This window comes from Artemia sp. Qi Xiang Cuo, chromosome 13 (genome assembly GCF_049724085.1).
Source record: "Artemia sp. Qi Xiang Cuo chromosome 13, ASM4972408v1, whole genome shotgun sequence".
NCBI classification, from domain to species: Eukaryota; Metazoa; Arthropoda; class Branchiopoda; order Anostraca; family Artemiidae; genus Artemia; species Artemia sp. Qi Xiang Cuo.
In genome coordinates this window covers 35,152,939-35,171,073 of record NC_142806.1, presented here as the reverse complement: position 1 = coordinate 35,171,073, position 18,135 = coordinate 35,152,939, and the positions used below count along the sequence as shown (strand labels likewise).

The window sequence follows — 18,135 nt, the reverse complement described above, 5'->3', positions numbered from 1 at the left end:
TGTTCTTGGACATGAACTCGTTGTACCCCTCGGCAATGTCACACTACTCTTTACCGTGTGGGGACTATCAATGGCTTGAGAATCCTTGTGAGTTCCCTGACATTACCACCGTCAAGGACAATGGGCCGCAGGGATGGTTCTTTGAAGTTGATGGTCACATTCCGCTGGCGCTTCACGACTCAGTCAAAGATTTTTTCTTTCCCTGTATCAATCGACCGGTGAGCAGGGACTCTCTGAGACCCTACAATCGTTCATTGGTTGAGGATATGGGGATGCACTGGACTCCTCCAAACAGAAACTGATAGCTGATTTGGACCCTAAGGAGAATATCGTTGTTCACCATGTGCTTTTGCATTGGATGGTTAGCAACGGTTTCAAAATCACCAAAATACATAGGGTCCTGCTGTTCAATCAGCGACCCTACTTGAAAATATTTATTGACACCTTTGTCGATAAACGCTCTAAGGCAAATTCAAAGGTGGAGAAGGACATGTATAAGCTCATTCTAGATTCAGCGTTTGGCAAAATGTGTGAGAGAGTACGGAACAGATCTCGCTGCGACGTCGTGACTGACCCTCTAGAGGGTGCACGAAATATTGCCAACCCCAATGTTACATCATTCACGAGCATAGAGGCCGGCATGGTTCTTCTACACAGGCGAAAGCAAAATGTAGTACTGAACAAGAATATCGCAGGAAGTTGTTCAGTACTAGAAATTTCAAAAAAGCTCATGTTGTCATTCTTTTAAACTTTGTGCAAGGTGCACTAGCCCCGGGAGGGGGAGGTTCAAGTTTACTATGGTGATACAGATTCTCTGCTGTTAAAGGTAAATGGGACTGAATTGGATTTATTGGGTGATTTGCAAAAGGGGGAACACATCAGCTCGCGGATGGATTTCACCAACTGGAATCCATCACTCTACCCCGAGTTGGTGAAACGTCAAGCCCCCAACCAACTATTAATGTTAAAATCAGAGACGGGGAGTGATTTGATATCCAGGGGGGTGTTCTCGGGTCCCAAAGTCTATTGCGTTGAAACTCATAGTGGGGATGAAAAGAAGTCGTGTAAAGGGGTGCCTACACACTTTTTAAAGAGCAATTTAAACATGAGTGTTTACAGAGATTGTGTAGAAAGTAGCCTAGTGCCAAGGGCACAAGTGCTTGAAATTCGCCCTCTACAGTATAGAAATTATGCTGTGAGAGTGGAGAAAAATGCACTGTCATGTATATCCGACAAAGTCTATGTGCTCGAGAATGGTGTGACTGTCCTACCCCACGGCCACTATCGTATTTCAGACCGAGTTGAATGCGTAGACTATCGCAATCAACTTGGTCTGGATAAATTAACCTAATCTGACTAACCAACTAACCATCCCTCAACCTTTCATAAATTAACCTAACTCAACTAATCTAACCCAACCATCACCATCACCACCAGCACTAACTCAACCTCAACTAACCTGTAGCAGTGACGACACCTATTCTTTTTCCCTCGCCGCTCCCGGGGGGAGGAGGGGGGTCCCTTCCCGCGGCCGCCCAGGGGGGGGGGGTCCCGCCCGCGGCCGGCCGGCCCCCGCGGTCCGGGGGGGGAACCCACACACCTTTAAATTCATAATGTTCAACTGTGCTACTAGCAATTTCCCTGAGTGTGTGTGTGTGTTTATTTTCTGTTGTACAGAAAGTGTTATTGTATAGAAAAGTGTTTAAGTTGACAAAAAAAAGTGATGTATAGAAAAGTGTTGTTGATTATGAACAAAAAGTGTTTTTTTTTATTGTACATAAAATTTTTTTTAAAGACAATAATTGCTTATTTATAAAGTGTTATCATTGCCCTGTGTTCATGTTGAACAAATAGAGTTTTCATTTTGACCACCGGAGAAATTTTGTCAACTGTTCTTGTTGAACAAGTGTTATTATTTTTATCGTTGTACATGTTGACTACAAATATTTGTTTTCATGCAGTGTTGAAATAAATGCTGCCAATTAAATATTGTTTTTTTTTGTTGTTGTTCTTGAATAGATAGATCCATGGGGGAAATTATTGCTACTTATTCATTGAGCACAAATGATTTACCGTTAGTTGCAGTCCGACTGCTGCGCCCAACAGCATGTATCAATTTCAAACACCCTTCAGATCGTTTCTGTGTGGTCCGTCAATGTCAGGGAAAACAACATTTTTAACTAAAATAATTCAAAACTGTGATAAAATGTTTTTGGAAAAGCCGAAAAAAATCTACTATTGCTATAGTATTTGGCAGGAGTCCTATGATAAAATAAAAGCTATTTCCACAACAATACAAATACAATTCATAAGAGTAATTGATGTTTTCAATATTATTGTATAGAAATCGTGGTTGATTATTTATGATTTGTCTGAATCAATTTAACATTTCTCACTGTAAATGCTAAAACTGTTCACTGTTCGCTCCAATCATGAACACATTACCGTTACCCTAGTTCTACACAATCTCTTTCATCAGATCAAATGTATGCGAACCCTTGCTTTGAATTTCACCGTTTATATTATCTATCGAGTTGTTCGTGATTCTAGCTCCCTCAAAAAACTCAAAAATCAGATATAACCCCGCGCCCCTAAAATTATGTTGTCAGCGTACACACAGGTGACTAGCAAGCCCTACGGTTACATTTTGTTGCATCTTAATCAGAGCACGCCCGAGGATCTACGTGTAGTCACCGACATTTTCAACAATGAAATTACAGTATATCTTCCGGTGAACAGTAGAAAAGACTATTAGTCGCCATTATGACACTGAAGAAACTACATGAACAACGACATCTCTTTTCCGTTTCAAGCACTTCAACACCATTGCTTAGGAAGGCTATGCTCAAACATAGGGTTGACAATGATTTCATTAATCTAATATCTGAACTATTTTTTTTAACTGAGGGAAATGTTCAACTGAAAGAAGGTGTTATACAACACACAAAGCAACATCTTTCCACTGAACGCGCATAGGATTGTAAAAACAAGGGTAAAAAATTTAAAATAAAACGGCTCCTTCAGGCGGGCAGTAGCTTTTTCACACTTTTACTACCGATAATTGCAGGAATTGTAAACAGTTTTCTCTAGTGAGAGAGAGAGAATCGCTTAAACCAATAAAGTAAGCATTCTTGAAATCACATTCTCAAACTTCGAACCTTTTGTGGATAGTATGAGCAAATTCAATGACTACGAAACTAATGACAACGGCAAAAACTACGTTAACATCAAGATGCATAACAAAGAGTGGTAACACATCAAACTTATCGAGAGAGACTTGCCACCGTCGTCCCCACAGATCCCTCTAAACAGAAAATATCTCCTCAAGATTCTGCAGCACTGCAATCAAAGGAGAAGGAATTGAATTCAATTGTATTGAAAATTGGAAACCTATTGCCACTCTCCTATCGAGAACAGATTAAAAGAGTATTATCATATCTCATGTTGGAAACTGGCGGTGATCAATTTAAACTCAAGTTCACATTGACAAAAATTTTAGGACAATGGAAAAGTTATAATCTGGTGTTTAGTATGTTCGATCTTTTATAGACTCGTACTGTTCTTTACTCCCTTGATAATATTAACTACACATTTTTCTGTGCGCCAGACTACCACCAAATTCTTATTTTAACTAGAAAAATTATAAATACTATAAAAGATCATAGTCAAACATTACCAACACCATTTAAAAAAGAAGAAGATTCAGAAGATACTATCAGCAGCAGCAATGATTTTATAATACCTGTGGCTGCTAGTCAAAAGCGAAGACGAATTGATTCGCCCGTCAGTGTGCAAAAGGGGAGTGGACATTACACTACATGTCTACGCTCGAAATGGATGAAGTTTTGAAAGGTGTCTATGAAAATATTGGCGAAGCGGGAAGTTTAAGTTCTCCCAAAACGCTTTCCAAAGTCTCCGCCCCAACCACCACGATGAAATAAGTAAAAGATTATCTAGAAAGTGAACTTAGGGACAAAATGCACCGGAATCACATTCTTCGCAGTAAACACTAGCGACAAACTCAAGCCTTTTCCCCTCTGCACATAATACACACAGATCTATTGACTCTGGACGCAGTTCAACAGCGTAACAATGCCCCCTACAAATATATTCTAGTGGCAATCAGTATCTTTAGTCGCTATGCCTATGCCATTCCACTACGATCAAAGAGAGGTGTTGAAGTTGCTCGGGCCATTGAAAGTATTCTAGAACAGGATTCATATAGAAAAATTCAATCGGATCGTGGCAGTGAATTTGTTAATCCATATGTGCAAAAGGTTCTTTTGAAATATAATACAATACTTTATCATAGTCACAGCCATATAATGGATGATTTGGATTAACTATTAATAATAACTATTCGTATATTATTTTCAATATATTGAAAATTTAAAAATACACGGGCTTTTATTAATTATTTAGATACAATAATTTTAATTTATAATCAACGACCCCATCGATCTCTGTCCAACTCTACACCAACGGATGTTCACTACAATGGAAATACATTTGATGCTTTTCTAAAGCAATACTCCAAGGTTGAAAAAGAGAAAAAAAAAAGAAATTCAATGTTGGTGATACTGTTCGAATAAATAGAACCACCAATATTTTTCAAAAGGGGAATTATTTATGGAGCACCGAACTTTTTAAAGTGTCCAAAATCCTGGACACCGAGCCCATAACTTATCGACTGCGAGACACCAAAGATGATGAGATTCTCGGCAGTTTTTATGAATATGAACTGCAAAAAGTTAGAAACACTAGTGAAATTTATCAAATTGAAAAGATATTAAAGAGTCGTACACGCCATGGTAAGAAACAGTTGCTTGTTCGCTGGCTAGGATACAAGTCGGATTTTGATTCTTGGGTCAGTGCTGAAGATATTGACAATGCCCAATGATTTCGATGTGACTTTCATGTCCAATGTTTCTGATCCTCTCTACAATGATCTGAATAGAACAAGTGATTTTTGGACGAAACTCTCCCCCACCATCAAATTCGACGGAAAGTATGAAGTGGCTCTTGTCGACTGTATTCTCAAAAATACCTATGACATCCTGAGAAAGGATAGTAAATATGAAATAAAAATTAGACCCTATGATTGGTCGCCACCATCAGGTGATCAAGAACAAATTCAAAAAATCAATTGGATGGATTATCCATATATTGAATTACCCTACGAGGAACTCACCTGTATGAATGATTTATGTCGTACTATTAATAAAAGAATTTCCGCTCGTAAAAAGGGTGATTTTCATTTCAACTATTCAAAGGAGGAGGACAAGATCTACATTAATTCACCCATTGCCAGTGAAAAGGTTATTCTCAATGATAATCTAAAGGACGGTCTTGGCTTTAGGCTCAATATAATCAATGGTAAAAGTGCCGGAAACACTAATTTCATTTTCGCTTACTACCCGCCTGCCTTCTCCACGGACACCTGTATATTTCTCTACGCTTCATTTGTGGAAACATCTCGAGTTGGTAATTCAAATGTTCCCCTCCTACGAGTTCTTGAACGAAAAACCAATCAAGAACATATTCATCACTACAATATAAAGCATCTTCAGTATATTCCCGTAAACACTTCCTATTTGGAACTCTGTCAGTTAACACTAAGAACCGAATTGGGTGATCCAATAGCAATTTCAAAAGATTTGGCTGTGATTACATGCCATTTTCGACCCATCGTTCAACAGCAAGATGTCTCATAAGAAAGTGGTATTCACTTGTCCTGATATTGACTGCTATGTTAATACTCTTGGCCCAAGACAAGAGGGCAATGGAATGGACTATTACAAGGGTCGCTCGTCAATGTCTGGCAATGGTCTTGGCAGTTGGTTTGCTAAGCTGTTTCGCTCTTCACTACCACTGGCTAGAAAATATCTTGTACCGGCTGCGACCGATTTTGCGTCCTCTGAACTATATGATTGGGGTTCTGGGAAGGATTTTAAAAAAAGTGCTTCGGAAAATCTTAGGTCCAGTGCACGCACCCTTGGCGAGAGATTAAAACAAAATGGTAAAGGCTTAAAAAGGTCAAGAAACAACGCATCCCTCATCAATCTCCACTCAGGCCGGAAACGAAAGAAATCATCCCTCTTGTCAAAGAAAAAAAGGAAAATGCCGACAAATGCTGTAAACAGTAGAAGAAAGAAGAAAATTGTCAGATCGAAACTAGATTTTTTCTCCTAAAATGTCCTACCTACCGCATAAGGATTCTCAACCTTCAATCACCGCCTCATTGAATCTATTCAATGCTGAAAATGTTGATGTGAGTGTCAAGCATGGATACTATGAACAATTTTATCCACAACAACCCCTCCCCGATAATATCCACTTTCAAATTTATTCTAATGAAGACTACTTTATGGACATGTCTTCAACATTTATAGATTTGCAAATGAAAGTCCGGAAATCCGATAATGCAATGGCATTTTGGGGCGATGGAATATCCTATGCAAATTGTATATTACTTAATATATTTCGTCATATTAGTGTCTACATCAATGGCACACTGGTGAGTACAAGCAACAATCTCTCAAAATATACGAACTATATAATTTTTATGCTGATGAAACCCAAGTCATACAAGGAATTGAGAGGCACCTCCAATGGATCTGAATATATTACTAATACTGATAGCACAGATGCACTTATAAATGCTAAAACTAGTGAATTAAATCTAGTTGGAAAAATATATCAAGAAATATTTAATATACCCCAATGGATGCCACCCAATGTTAAAGTGGATATAAAACTAACGCTTGCACCCTCCAATTTCATATTGAGAAAAGAACTTGCTGGCAATCCCGATGTAAGTCTCTCCCTCACCTCGGCAATACTTCATGTACGCAAACAACAGGTCAAGAGTTCTGTTGCTTTGGCCGTTGAAAAACTGAGAGTCAATGGCAACAATATTAAACTACTTGTTCCTCATACAATCACCGATCAGCGTCATATTGCAATGGGCTCACGCAACTTCACCGATTCATCCTTTATCAATGGTGAAATTCCATCAAAATTGGCTTTGGCATTTGTAAAAAGCGTTATTGTAATAGAATCATGGGCTGGATGCCCACATAAATTCGAGATGTTTGGACTTTCATCTCTTGTGTGCATAAAAAATGTTATCCCACTCTGCAATCCTTCCTACGATAAATTCTATAGAATGTTGGACAGACTGACCGTGCAAAACCCTCGATCTTGGTTCTCACATATTCGAAAATGGTATAGCCGAAAAAATTTTTGCTAAAACATATGGTATTATTGATTTAGATTTGTCTGGTACACAGGATATGAGTATAGTACGTACGGGGAGTGTGCGCTTAGAGTGTACATTTGCTGACCCGTTAGCAGAGAGTATTGCAATAATCTCACTAAATCAATTTGAAACCTATTGGGAAATCACTCCCGAAGGCAGAGTTCTACTAGACTTAGTACCATGAACACCAGTCAAATAATTAATGTATTTAATATGGACCCCTACATGTCCCAGTACAAATCCTATTGTCTGCCCTCGGACTTTCTTGAAAAAATTCAACGTGTCAACAAAACCCTGATTATTGTTAATAGCAGTCCGTCGACTGTGCTGACGGGTCATTGGCTGTGCATCTTTCAAACAATGAAGATGATTGAATTTTTTGATCCTCTTGGTCTACCATATAAATTCTACACGCCTCACATCAGCAACTATATTGAGAGCAGTGGGAAAACTATTATTCAAAATCGAAAGAGGGTATAGGATCTAACGACTAAATGCTGTGGCTTCCATGCACTACTATATTTTGTGTTCCGATGTCGCGGCTATACTTACAAGCAGTTTCTCCACAGTTATGCTGACAATCCACGTCTGAATTACTTTCTAGTGGAAAATATCCTCTCAGACCTATATAGTATTGATTTCAATGCCCTAAGAGTAAAGTGCTTAAAAAATGCTTGTGAATTTGTTTATTAATAAAATGTATATATATATACAACAACGTATTTCAATCTACACTTTATATCTCTACATCTTAGATATATAGGCAAGTATCGTGAACAACTATTGTCGACAAATCATATGGAGTCGCTATATATTGATTTTGATTGACTGCAATGTCAGTGTCACATTTTCTACAGTATAATGTAACTTCACTCTTGTCATATCTCTTTGTATAGTCAATGATACTATTTGCATTCATATTATGAAATTCACGAGTTTCAATCTGTCTATTTGAAGCAATATCACATACAATGTTTTCAAGTGGTGAATCACATTCCGTCACAGCCAAATAAAAATCACTTGGTTTATAGTCATAGTAGGTGGTGTCATCACAACGATGACGTAGAAAACAAATTGTCTTGTTACCCCAACAGTTGAATCGTAGACCAGATTCCTCTTCCCAGAATAATTTAAATCTACGACGATACCAATCTCGTAGAAATAAACTAAAATCACGTTTGGGATTCTTTCCAATCATGGCGGGGTAAGTATTCTCCCACTGATCACATTTATCATAGTGACAATTGGAGCACAGGTGCCCTCTAGGATGAGAGTCACACACCTCCTCAAGACATGAATTACATCCTTTAATTTGTACTGCATAGCCTCTATGTAATTTACAAGGATTACATAATTTACACTTTTCACTATAGTCATCAATAATTGTACAATTCTCACATTGATTCCAACCGCCAAGAGTGTACATGCACAATGGACATATATAGAAAATTTTTCGGTTTCCGATGTCAACTCACTCACAGCTAAAACGAAACTGATCCTCTTCGTTCGATAAATTCAACGAGATGGAAATGGTGGGAGAGAGGAGTAGCTCTGTGACGTTACCTCTTTCGAATGATGGGGGAGCCATCTACATTGAATCCATTGGCAATGTTTTCAAAAGTATATCCTCAATATGATTCTGCTTTGTTCCAATTAATATATCAATAAATTGACTATAAGCATTTGAATCACATCGTAAAAGTTTCATACAATAGTCCAATGGGGGGAGAATCACTCCTCATTATATTGTCAAGTGTTCCCCGACAAGAGAATATCCTGCGTTTAAGAGATAACTCGAGAAAATCATCATCCGAAATCAAATGTTTTTCCATAAACACTAGATTTGATCTAATTCTCTCTTTCTCAAATTTATTCATTTTTCAGTCCTTTCACTCCAACTGCTGACTCTAGACTGACCCTGATTCGTTAGCCCTAACCAGAAAAGAAAGAGAACATTTTCGATTTTGAAACAATTTTATTGAATAATTACAACAACAACAACAACATTAATAATACACAACATGTACACTCAGCGATACTGTTTATTGTCTTCAATATGTTTCACCATTTCACTTAAAGCACATTTAAGTCTATTCACATGCGCTATATCAACTTTAGCGGCAAAACATAATTGATCTTCCATTTTAAATTTTCTCAAGGATATCACATATCTTCCATATACTGCATCCCATTCCAGACATAGCAGTGAACCTTTCGTGATTTCCACCGCAATGTTTGGTGCTCTTGTACTATTATCATCAACTCAACTATCAACTTCTAATAGGGTAAACATTCCACTCATCGCCATCGTCAACACACACAAATATATATCCAAAATGAGTAAAGTCAAACTGTTCTTCTTCTTCTCACTCCTTTGAATTCTATTCACAGACTAATAAAAATATAACAAAAATCCCTTCCTTATTTTCCCTCCGCCGCTAATATGTAACCGACTCGCTGATTGGCTGAGAAGGGGGATGTAACCGACTCGCTGATTGGCTGAGAAGGAAACACGTGATCTAACTGTTTCCCGTTATCGGATCAATAAAATTCCCAATCGATTAAGCAATCAAGTTCTCGGAAATTCACGTCCCCCTCGAGTCCTAGATCAATAACATTGTTCCCGTTAGAATTCAATGCGCATGTGCAACCTTCGTCCCGGAGCTATTACACATAGAAACAACAAATAAATCGACCTTGAAAAAAGAGATCATTGAGCGATTACGTAATCTTTCTCCCTAGGGACTCTATGACCATATTGTTTCATAATTCCCCACGCTCGTGAATCAATAATTCCTCCATCGATTATGTAAATAACCCCTCATGCCATTACACGTGGCCAAACAAGAACAACAACAGATCGATTGACCTTGAGACCCCCATTAGACTCGATCGATAATCCTTGAATAAATTATGTCCCGTCAGCATTAAACTAAATTGTAGATGGCAGCAGGGGTGAGTGTCACGAGTATAAGATAGCTTTCTACTGAGGCTTAAATTAAAGAAATCTGAAAAGTATGGTCAGTTTCAGATCCTAGAAGGGTCAGCGCCTTTAAGACGGAGCCGTGTTGACTCTTAAATATTTCTCCATCATAAAATTGTAATTGAATAAGGACCTAGTGCCAGAAAATATGAGAGGGGTTTCAGAGATGTCTAAAAAATTCATAAGCAAGCCTTTTTTTAGGAGGGGTCTGGAAAATTCTACACGGGTGCAATTGCAAGTACAAGTCTGTTAGTTTTGAAGAACAAGATATAATACGCTATGTCTAGTTCAGTCTCCTAGGCTGATTAATTGGGACATCCCCTCTTGGAAAGAAATGTCAGGGGTTACAAAGTCTTAAATAGAGAATATGTTATGAACCACACGTTATCCCGCTATACCCAAAGACAATTTCCGCTCTTTACTTCCTATTATCAATATCTAATCCCCCTCTACCAACCAATATAAAAAAAACCGTCTATGGCCAAAAAAATAGCTAAAAAATAGATTGCGATTGCGGGATAGCCAAATGCGCCATGAACTACTATGCCTATCTCTACTCACTTGCCTACAGGCACAAAGGTAGAGGCATGAATGGGTGCATCATAGCACTGTCGGGAAATTCCTTTTCCTGGCGGGGGGAAGGGATCGACGTGTATCAGGAGCTTTGTTTCCACCAAGATTTAAACGGGGATACTTCTCTTCGTCCTATTTATAAATTTACTTAATATCTTCTTGTTTACCTCTACTGACGTCTATGGGATACATCTAGACCCCGGCGCCGCGCCGGCAGATCGACCGAACGCCACTGACAAGAGGCCCGGTTGAACGTCGCCGAAATATTGTAACGCCGCCGCCGGCAGAGGCGGCGGTGTTCGGTCGACTTTGAATTAATTTTGCGGCAATTCTTTATTGCGTCAACCACAAAGTCGGAGCTTTTCCTTCTCGTGTGGTTTAGTATTTCAATTTTCCTGATGAGAAATTAAGCAGGGTTTGCACTATCCCCGAACTTTCGGGTATTTCCCCGAAAATCTATGCGTCATCCCAAAAAAGTATTTGGTTCCCCGAATCCTCGAAAATCACGCAATCACGGTGCCACCCCAAGCGATTTATCACCAGTGACTTTCCCTGCCAAATATTACTTTGTATACCATAATTCTTCACTACTCTCTTGTTCATTAATTTTCGTCTCTTTTGTTATTTTGCCTAAAAACCTGACAGATGCAATATGCTATTGCAAATATTGAAATATACACAGTTCTTCAAATGGTGACAAAAAAAAGTATCGTCTTTATGAAATTAGTTTAAATCATTTCGAATACAGTTTCCAATTCGCTATTTCTTACATTATTTATAGTGAAGAATTTTATTTTCATAGTTGAATAGAATTATAGAACGCATTCACTACTATACAAGCTTCGGCCTTCAGTTGGATTTTGAAATTGACAGCCGACAGATTGTTTCTACAGCTGAATTGTAAGTTTGCATATTTTTTTCCAGAAGGGGGGAGGGGTAGAGAAGTATTACATTTAAATGATAATATCTCAATTTTTTTTTTTATTGAAAGCAGGGATCCCAAAAAGTTAATTTTATTTTAATTTAAAGCAGAGACGGCATCCTATCAAGGTGGTATCCAGAAGGGGGAGGGGGGGGGGGGTAGTGAGCTATCATATTTAAATGATAATACCTCGATTTTGTTAATAATAATTTAATAAGTTATTTTTTTTATTTAAAGCAGAGATGGCATCCTATCAAGATGGTATCCAGAGGGGGGGGCATAGGGAGTTATTATATTTAAGTGATAGTACCTTGTTTTTTTTTATTGAAAGCAGGGATGCCAAAAAGTATAAAAGTTGACAAAAATTAACAAGATTTTCGTGAGTTATACTTGATACAGCACTTGCATGGTTTTATTGTCCAAAGGGAAAGGGACATATGCGTCTAACCCGTTTTTTTTCTTATTGATGAAACGGGTTTACTTTGAAAATATTCATTCATAAGTACCAGGCAGATTCACACTAAAACGAATTGGTGTGACGAAAGCGATATCGACATCCCGACCTAACGTTGCGCTCTGACAATGGCGCCCTTGGTCCAGTGCCCAAGTTACATTATAAGGCCAGGTCATAGTAAAAGCTTTCAATTTTGGAGGTTCAAGGAGGAGTCTTTGACAGGCTTATGACCTCGGGGTACTAGATGTTGCAACGTTCTTACGTATCTACAGTGGTTTAAAAAATTCGACCAACCCACAAATGATTACCAAAAATATGCACAAATATAACAAATGTAGCATTTGGAATATTATAACACTTTTTTCAAAGCTTCGAGGAAAAGCAAAAAAGCCTAAATACCCCTAACTACGCTTGAAAGCTATTTTAATAAGACACTCTTTGGAGATTTCTATGGAAATGACCATAGCAGAAGCTTTGAGCCTGGGTGGGGATCAAAGAGGAGTCTTTGAGTATTTTTGACCGGAGGTGACTTATTGTTGTGACTTTCTTAAATTTGGTAGTTTTTGTGAGCTTTTGGAAATCAAAGCTTAAACTCAATAACTGATACTAAGTGTCTCAACATTTTGCTTGGTTTAAAAGTTGCGATCTAGGAAGAAAATCTCAGCATTTTACTGCAGCTACTTCAGTCTGCACAGTATTTCATTAATTACATTTAAAACGGATGAACTTTTCATTTTTTACCTAAGAAAATAGCTGGCACTTCATTTTTCTTCTTACCGAATAAACCATTAGGTGTTTTTTGTTTCATTGTAATTGAAGTGTTCTCATGTGAAGTGTTCATCATGTATTTTTCAATTTGATAAATTTACTCCTTTTAGATGCAGTTTATAATTTGACTGATATTAGGTATTTATCAGTTTATAATTTGGAATGAATCCCCAAAAGAAAAACGAATAATATCCAAAAGAGCAGCCAAAAGCAATAAAAAAGCAGCAGTTCAGCCTTAGCCTACACGACATATATTCTATAAAGAAGCCCAAAAAACTTTAAAATGTATTTTTTTTAAATTGTTATTAAAAACCCGTTTTTAACACAAGAAGTCTTTTTAGGAATCCAAAAGAGCAAAAAAAATAATCAATATCAAAGTCGCCCATTTCAACTGTTTTAAAGGTGACGAAACATATATAGGCAAAGGGCATTATGAAAAAATTAAGCTTTTAAGTTCAAAGTTATATTCAAAGCTTTTACCCAGATAACTGACGAATTTTGATATACGGTGTTTGATGTTTTGTATGCAGTAATGCTCGATGAGAAAAACTACTAAATTTGATAGTTATTTATGTTAAGGATACATAGCTAATAGATATTTCAACTACTCGTATTATGCAAGGGTTCTGAAACGCCACAACCATTTCGTTTCTATCAGATTTCTACTTCTCTTGATGAATAACAAAGAAGACCAGTTTCCAGCCAGCGACTTGTGAAGTTTTGAACTCATGAATAGGCTCGAATCTGTGTAAATTTAAGCTGTGATTTGAGAAAGACTGATGAAAACATTAATGTTTGCAGTCAACATTGATCGCACCGGCTGTGCGCCGCCAAAATCTTACCGGCGGCGCGGCGGTGGCACGGTGGCAGCGCTTTGTTTTTGGCCCCGCCGCCACCGGTCTTCCCTCATCGGCGCGGCGCCGGGGTCTAGATACATCCCTATTAAAAAATATTTTTCGAAGAGTTCGCCTTGAAATCTAGGGAAACGATGACCTAATAATTATTTTTGATATTTTCGAGCCCATCTAAAAAGTTTTTGACCTGATGTATTTTTTTTTTCAAGGATATTTTTTTATTCTGGAAGCATCACTTTACAAATATTTAACATGAATTAAAAAAAAAGACCTTGAACAGCTGAAAATTTGTATGCGTTTTCTTTTTTCTTTCTCTGTCTTCCCAGGGGTCATTGTATTTAACCCGCTGAACATTGTGTGAAGACTCATTTCAACAGAAATCTTAATACCTAGTCCTGTTTTAAGCAACAAAAGAGATCGTGCCACAGCAATGGCGTTTTCTGCCATTTGGTGCTACAAAAAGTCAATTTTTCCCAGAGAGGGTAAAAATGCCAGGGAATACAAACTCTAAGATAGCCATTCAATTTTTTACGATATTAAACCCTAAACAGGATGTTTTTAACCCTTCAACTTGAAAAATGGTTCTACGGTAGACGGATCAAGTTCTACAGCATGTCATGAGTACCGCAGTGAATTCAGTGTAGTCCATAAATCTTCAGCAGATAATGACATAAATGCTGCAGTGGTTACTCAGATTTTTGATAAATCACAAAAAGGTGAAGATCAAAATAATGGCGCTTTCTGTAATTTCGTACCACAAAAACTAAATTTTTCCCCAAAAAGGGTCAAAATGCATTGGACACAAAATTCGAAATGTCCAACAAATTTGTAATGGTCTAAGATCCTCAACTTAATGCTCTGAGCCCTCCCCCGATCTTGAAAAACGTGGAAAATTGTTTGTTGCATAGTTAGCGTGCACCTCCTTGTTTACTGATTTCTGTTTTCCAGTCACAGCTAGAGGTCACTACAAGACCGCAGAAACATTTTAATGACCCATTTGACAGTGTATACCCCCTCCAAGTCCTCTTATTATATGAAAACTGAAAAAACACGTTTTGAAAAAAAACTGCCTAAGAAGGAAAATGGTTTTTAGTTATTTTTCTTTCAAGAAAATAATCAATACCAAAATGATACCATACTTTTCGGTCCTTTTAGTTATGTGACAAAATTGCACATACCTTCCGGGAAAGCAAACAAAAATTATTACTTCGCTTGATACACACGCTATATCTACAAAACTAGTTCAAATAAACTGACTCGTGATATTTTTCGATGTCTGTATAACTAAAAACTAGTGCCTTGTCGAAAATAAAGCTTGCTTGAGGTTTTCTAAGAGAATTCTAATCAAACAGTTTGTGGTAACGAACTGTAAGTAAGGAGCGACCAGGCTCAATGGTAACCGAAACTCTAGAAAGCGAGTTTTTGATATCAATAGATACATCAAAAGAATCAGATTTCAATGCTGATTTCAAACATATAATTTTCATCAAGTTTAGTCCTACTCATCAAAATTTACGCGCCTGAGAAAATTTGGCTGATTTTCGAAAAAAGGGGAAAAGACCCCCTAAAAGTTATAGAACCTTGATGAAAATCACACCATCATATTCAGCGTATCAGAGAACCCTACTGTAGAGGTTTCAAGGTCCTATCTACAAAAATGTGGAATTTTGCCTTTTTTGCCAGAAAAAAGATCACGGATGCGTGTTTATTTTTTTTTTCCAGGGGTGATCGCAGGGCCGTATCCAGGATTTTTGTTCGGGGGGGGGGGGGTTTACCTGAGTTTTTCCTGTGGACTTTGTCTAACATCCTCGAGCAACACTACGTTAGCTCGAGACCGTTAGTCCGCCCCTTGCGAACGAGGACGCGTCCACTAGGCATACTTTCGTATCTTTAAGGGGTATTTTTTTTTTTTTTTTAGTACCGCAAAAACAAGACAAGTATTTACATACAGTTAAATACTACAAGCTATTTTTTTTTTTTTTTGCGCAAAAAGAAGCCAAATAGTAGGCTAGAAGTAGTCTATAAATTTTTTAGTTTTTTTTTTTTTTAGTTAAAATTAAGGGCGAATATATATAAAACGAAATCCAGGCGACGATTTTTCTTCCCTGCAAAAATGTCGATGACCTTGTCAGGGTAGACGTTAACGTCCCTATGGACTACAAGGAGGGCTAAGCCACTCGACTGCTCCTCTCCTGTTGCATTTCTTAGCCAGTTTTTGAGCCTTCTGAGTGTTGAGAAACTTCTTTCAGGAGTAGCAGTACTAACCGGTAACATCGCAAGAACAGCCAGAAGAAGAAAAATATTTGAAAAAAGGCTAGCGTCGCATGCCTGAAGCGAAGACACAGCACAAGTAGGCCTCTCTGATACCGGAACATTCTCCCACTTGATGCGCCATAGCTCAATTTCTTGCTTCAGACAGTCTGGCTCGGGAAGAATATCGCCATACAATTCAACCAATGACTCCAGGTTTAATGCCTTCAGATCAGTTTAATGCCAGTGTGCGTGATTCAGAAGCTTCAACGATGGCTCCAGTGCCCTTCAGATCCACAGGTGTAGATGAATGCTCCGCAGACGTCCCGCTAATGCCACTGTCAGAAACATTCCTGGTCCGCTTGGGGACGAAAAACGACGTAATGTCACACTTCCTCTTCATGTTGAAAATCGCTCTTCTCTTAGCCAAGTCCGAAATTGAACTGAACCAAACTGACAATCTTGCACTCTCTTATACCATACCTCGAGCGCCCATTAATCCTAATTTACTATGCAAGGTCAGGTGAACATGGGGTTACCTAATTGCGTAAGCTGATTAGAGCGCATATTATTAACCCTAATTTACTATGCAAGGTCAGATGAACATGGGGTCACCTAATTGCGTAAGCTGATCAAAGCGCATATTATTAACCCTAATTTACTATGCAAGGTCAGATGAACATGGGGGCACCTAATTGCGTAAGCTGCTCAAAGCGCATATTATTAACCCTAATTTACTATGCAAGGTCAGGTGAACACGGGGTTACCTACGGTTACCTAATTGCGTAAGCTGATCAGAGCCGTTAACCCACAAAATGCAATAGGATTTAGTGTGGGAGCATATTTTTTTTCTGGTAAGGTTTTGTCTTTACAGGTATTTTTTAGACTAATTTTTGACTCGGTCAAAAATTTCGAGGGGGGGGTTCAAACCCGGTAACCCCCCCCCCCCCCCGCCCTGGATACGGCCTTGGGTGATCGTATCGACCCAGTGGTTCTAGAATATCGTGGGAGGACTCATTGGAACGGAAATTAAAAGTTCTAGTGCCCTTTTTAAGTGACCAAAAAATGGAGGGCAACTAGCCCCCCTCCCACGCTCATTTTTTCCCAAAGTCACCTGATCAAAATTTTGATATAGCCATTTTGTTCAGCATGGTTGAAAATATGAGAACTATGTCCTTTAGGATGACTTAATCCCCCGAAAACCCCGGGGGGAGGGCTGAAAGTTATGAACTTTACCCAATGTTAACATATAGTATTGGTTATTAGGAAGTATACGGACGTTTTCAGGGGGGATTTTTTCTGGTAGTAGGGGAGTGGGTGGGTCGGGGGTTATGTGGGAGGATCTTTCCATGAAGGAATTTTTCACGGGGGAAGGGATATTGCTATGGAGGGGGCGCCGGATTTCCCAGTATTATTTAAAAAAAGATCAGAAATTAAATATAAAAAAAACAAGTTTTCCAACTGAAAATAAGGAGTAGGCCTAACATCAAAACTTAAAACGAACAGAAAATATTACGTGCATGATTGGGTTCACCCTCTAGTCAATACTTCGCTCTTTAAGCCAAAGATTTTTTAGTACTTTCATAAGAGCTATTTATTCTAAGTAACGGCCTTTGTGATTAAGGGGTCATTTTTAAAGAATTGGAACAAAATTTGAACTTTATCTTATAGAGCGAGGTATTAACTAGGGGGCGAGCCCCCTAATATACGTATTAAAAATATATGAATATAGAAATTCATTACGTAAGTTAAGTCGTAAGTTACGTATATTTATTACTAATAAAAACGTTCGTAAATAAAATTAAACAAGTTTCGAGAAAGCCATTTAACCAAATATAAGCAAAATTAATATGCAAATTTCGTTTTAATTATTTATGTACGGTGAGCCAAAATCAAAACCTGCATTAATTCAAAAACTTTCAAAAATTAAATAAAAAAAACAAGTTTTTTTAACTGAAAGTAAGGAACGGCGTTAAAACTTAAAACGAACAGAAATTATTCCATATATGAAAGGGGCTGTCCCCTCCTCAACGCCTGGCTGTTTGCGCTAAAGTTTGACTTTCTCACAAC

At 38.1% G+C, this 18,135-nt stretch overlaps 1 protein-coding gene across 1 annotated transcript in view; it reads right to left on the bottom strand.

The window, feature by feature from the left end:
- LOC148945230 (uncharacterized) overlaps positions 1–18,135 on the bottom strand; it is a 440,269-nt gene that overhangs the window by 415,807 nt on the left and 6,327 nt on the right. The gene's annotated exons all lie outside the window — the stretch shown is intronic.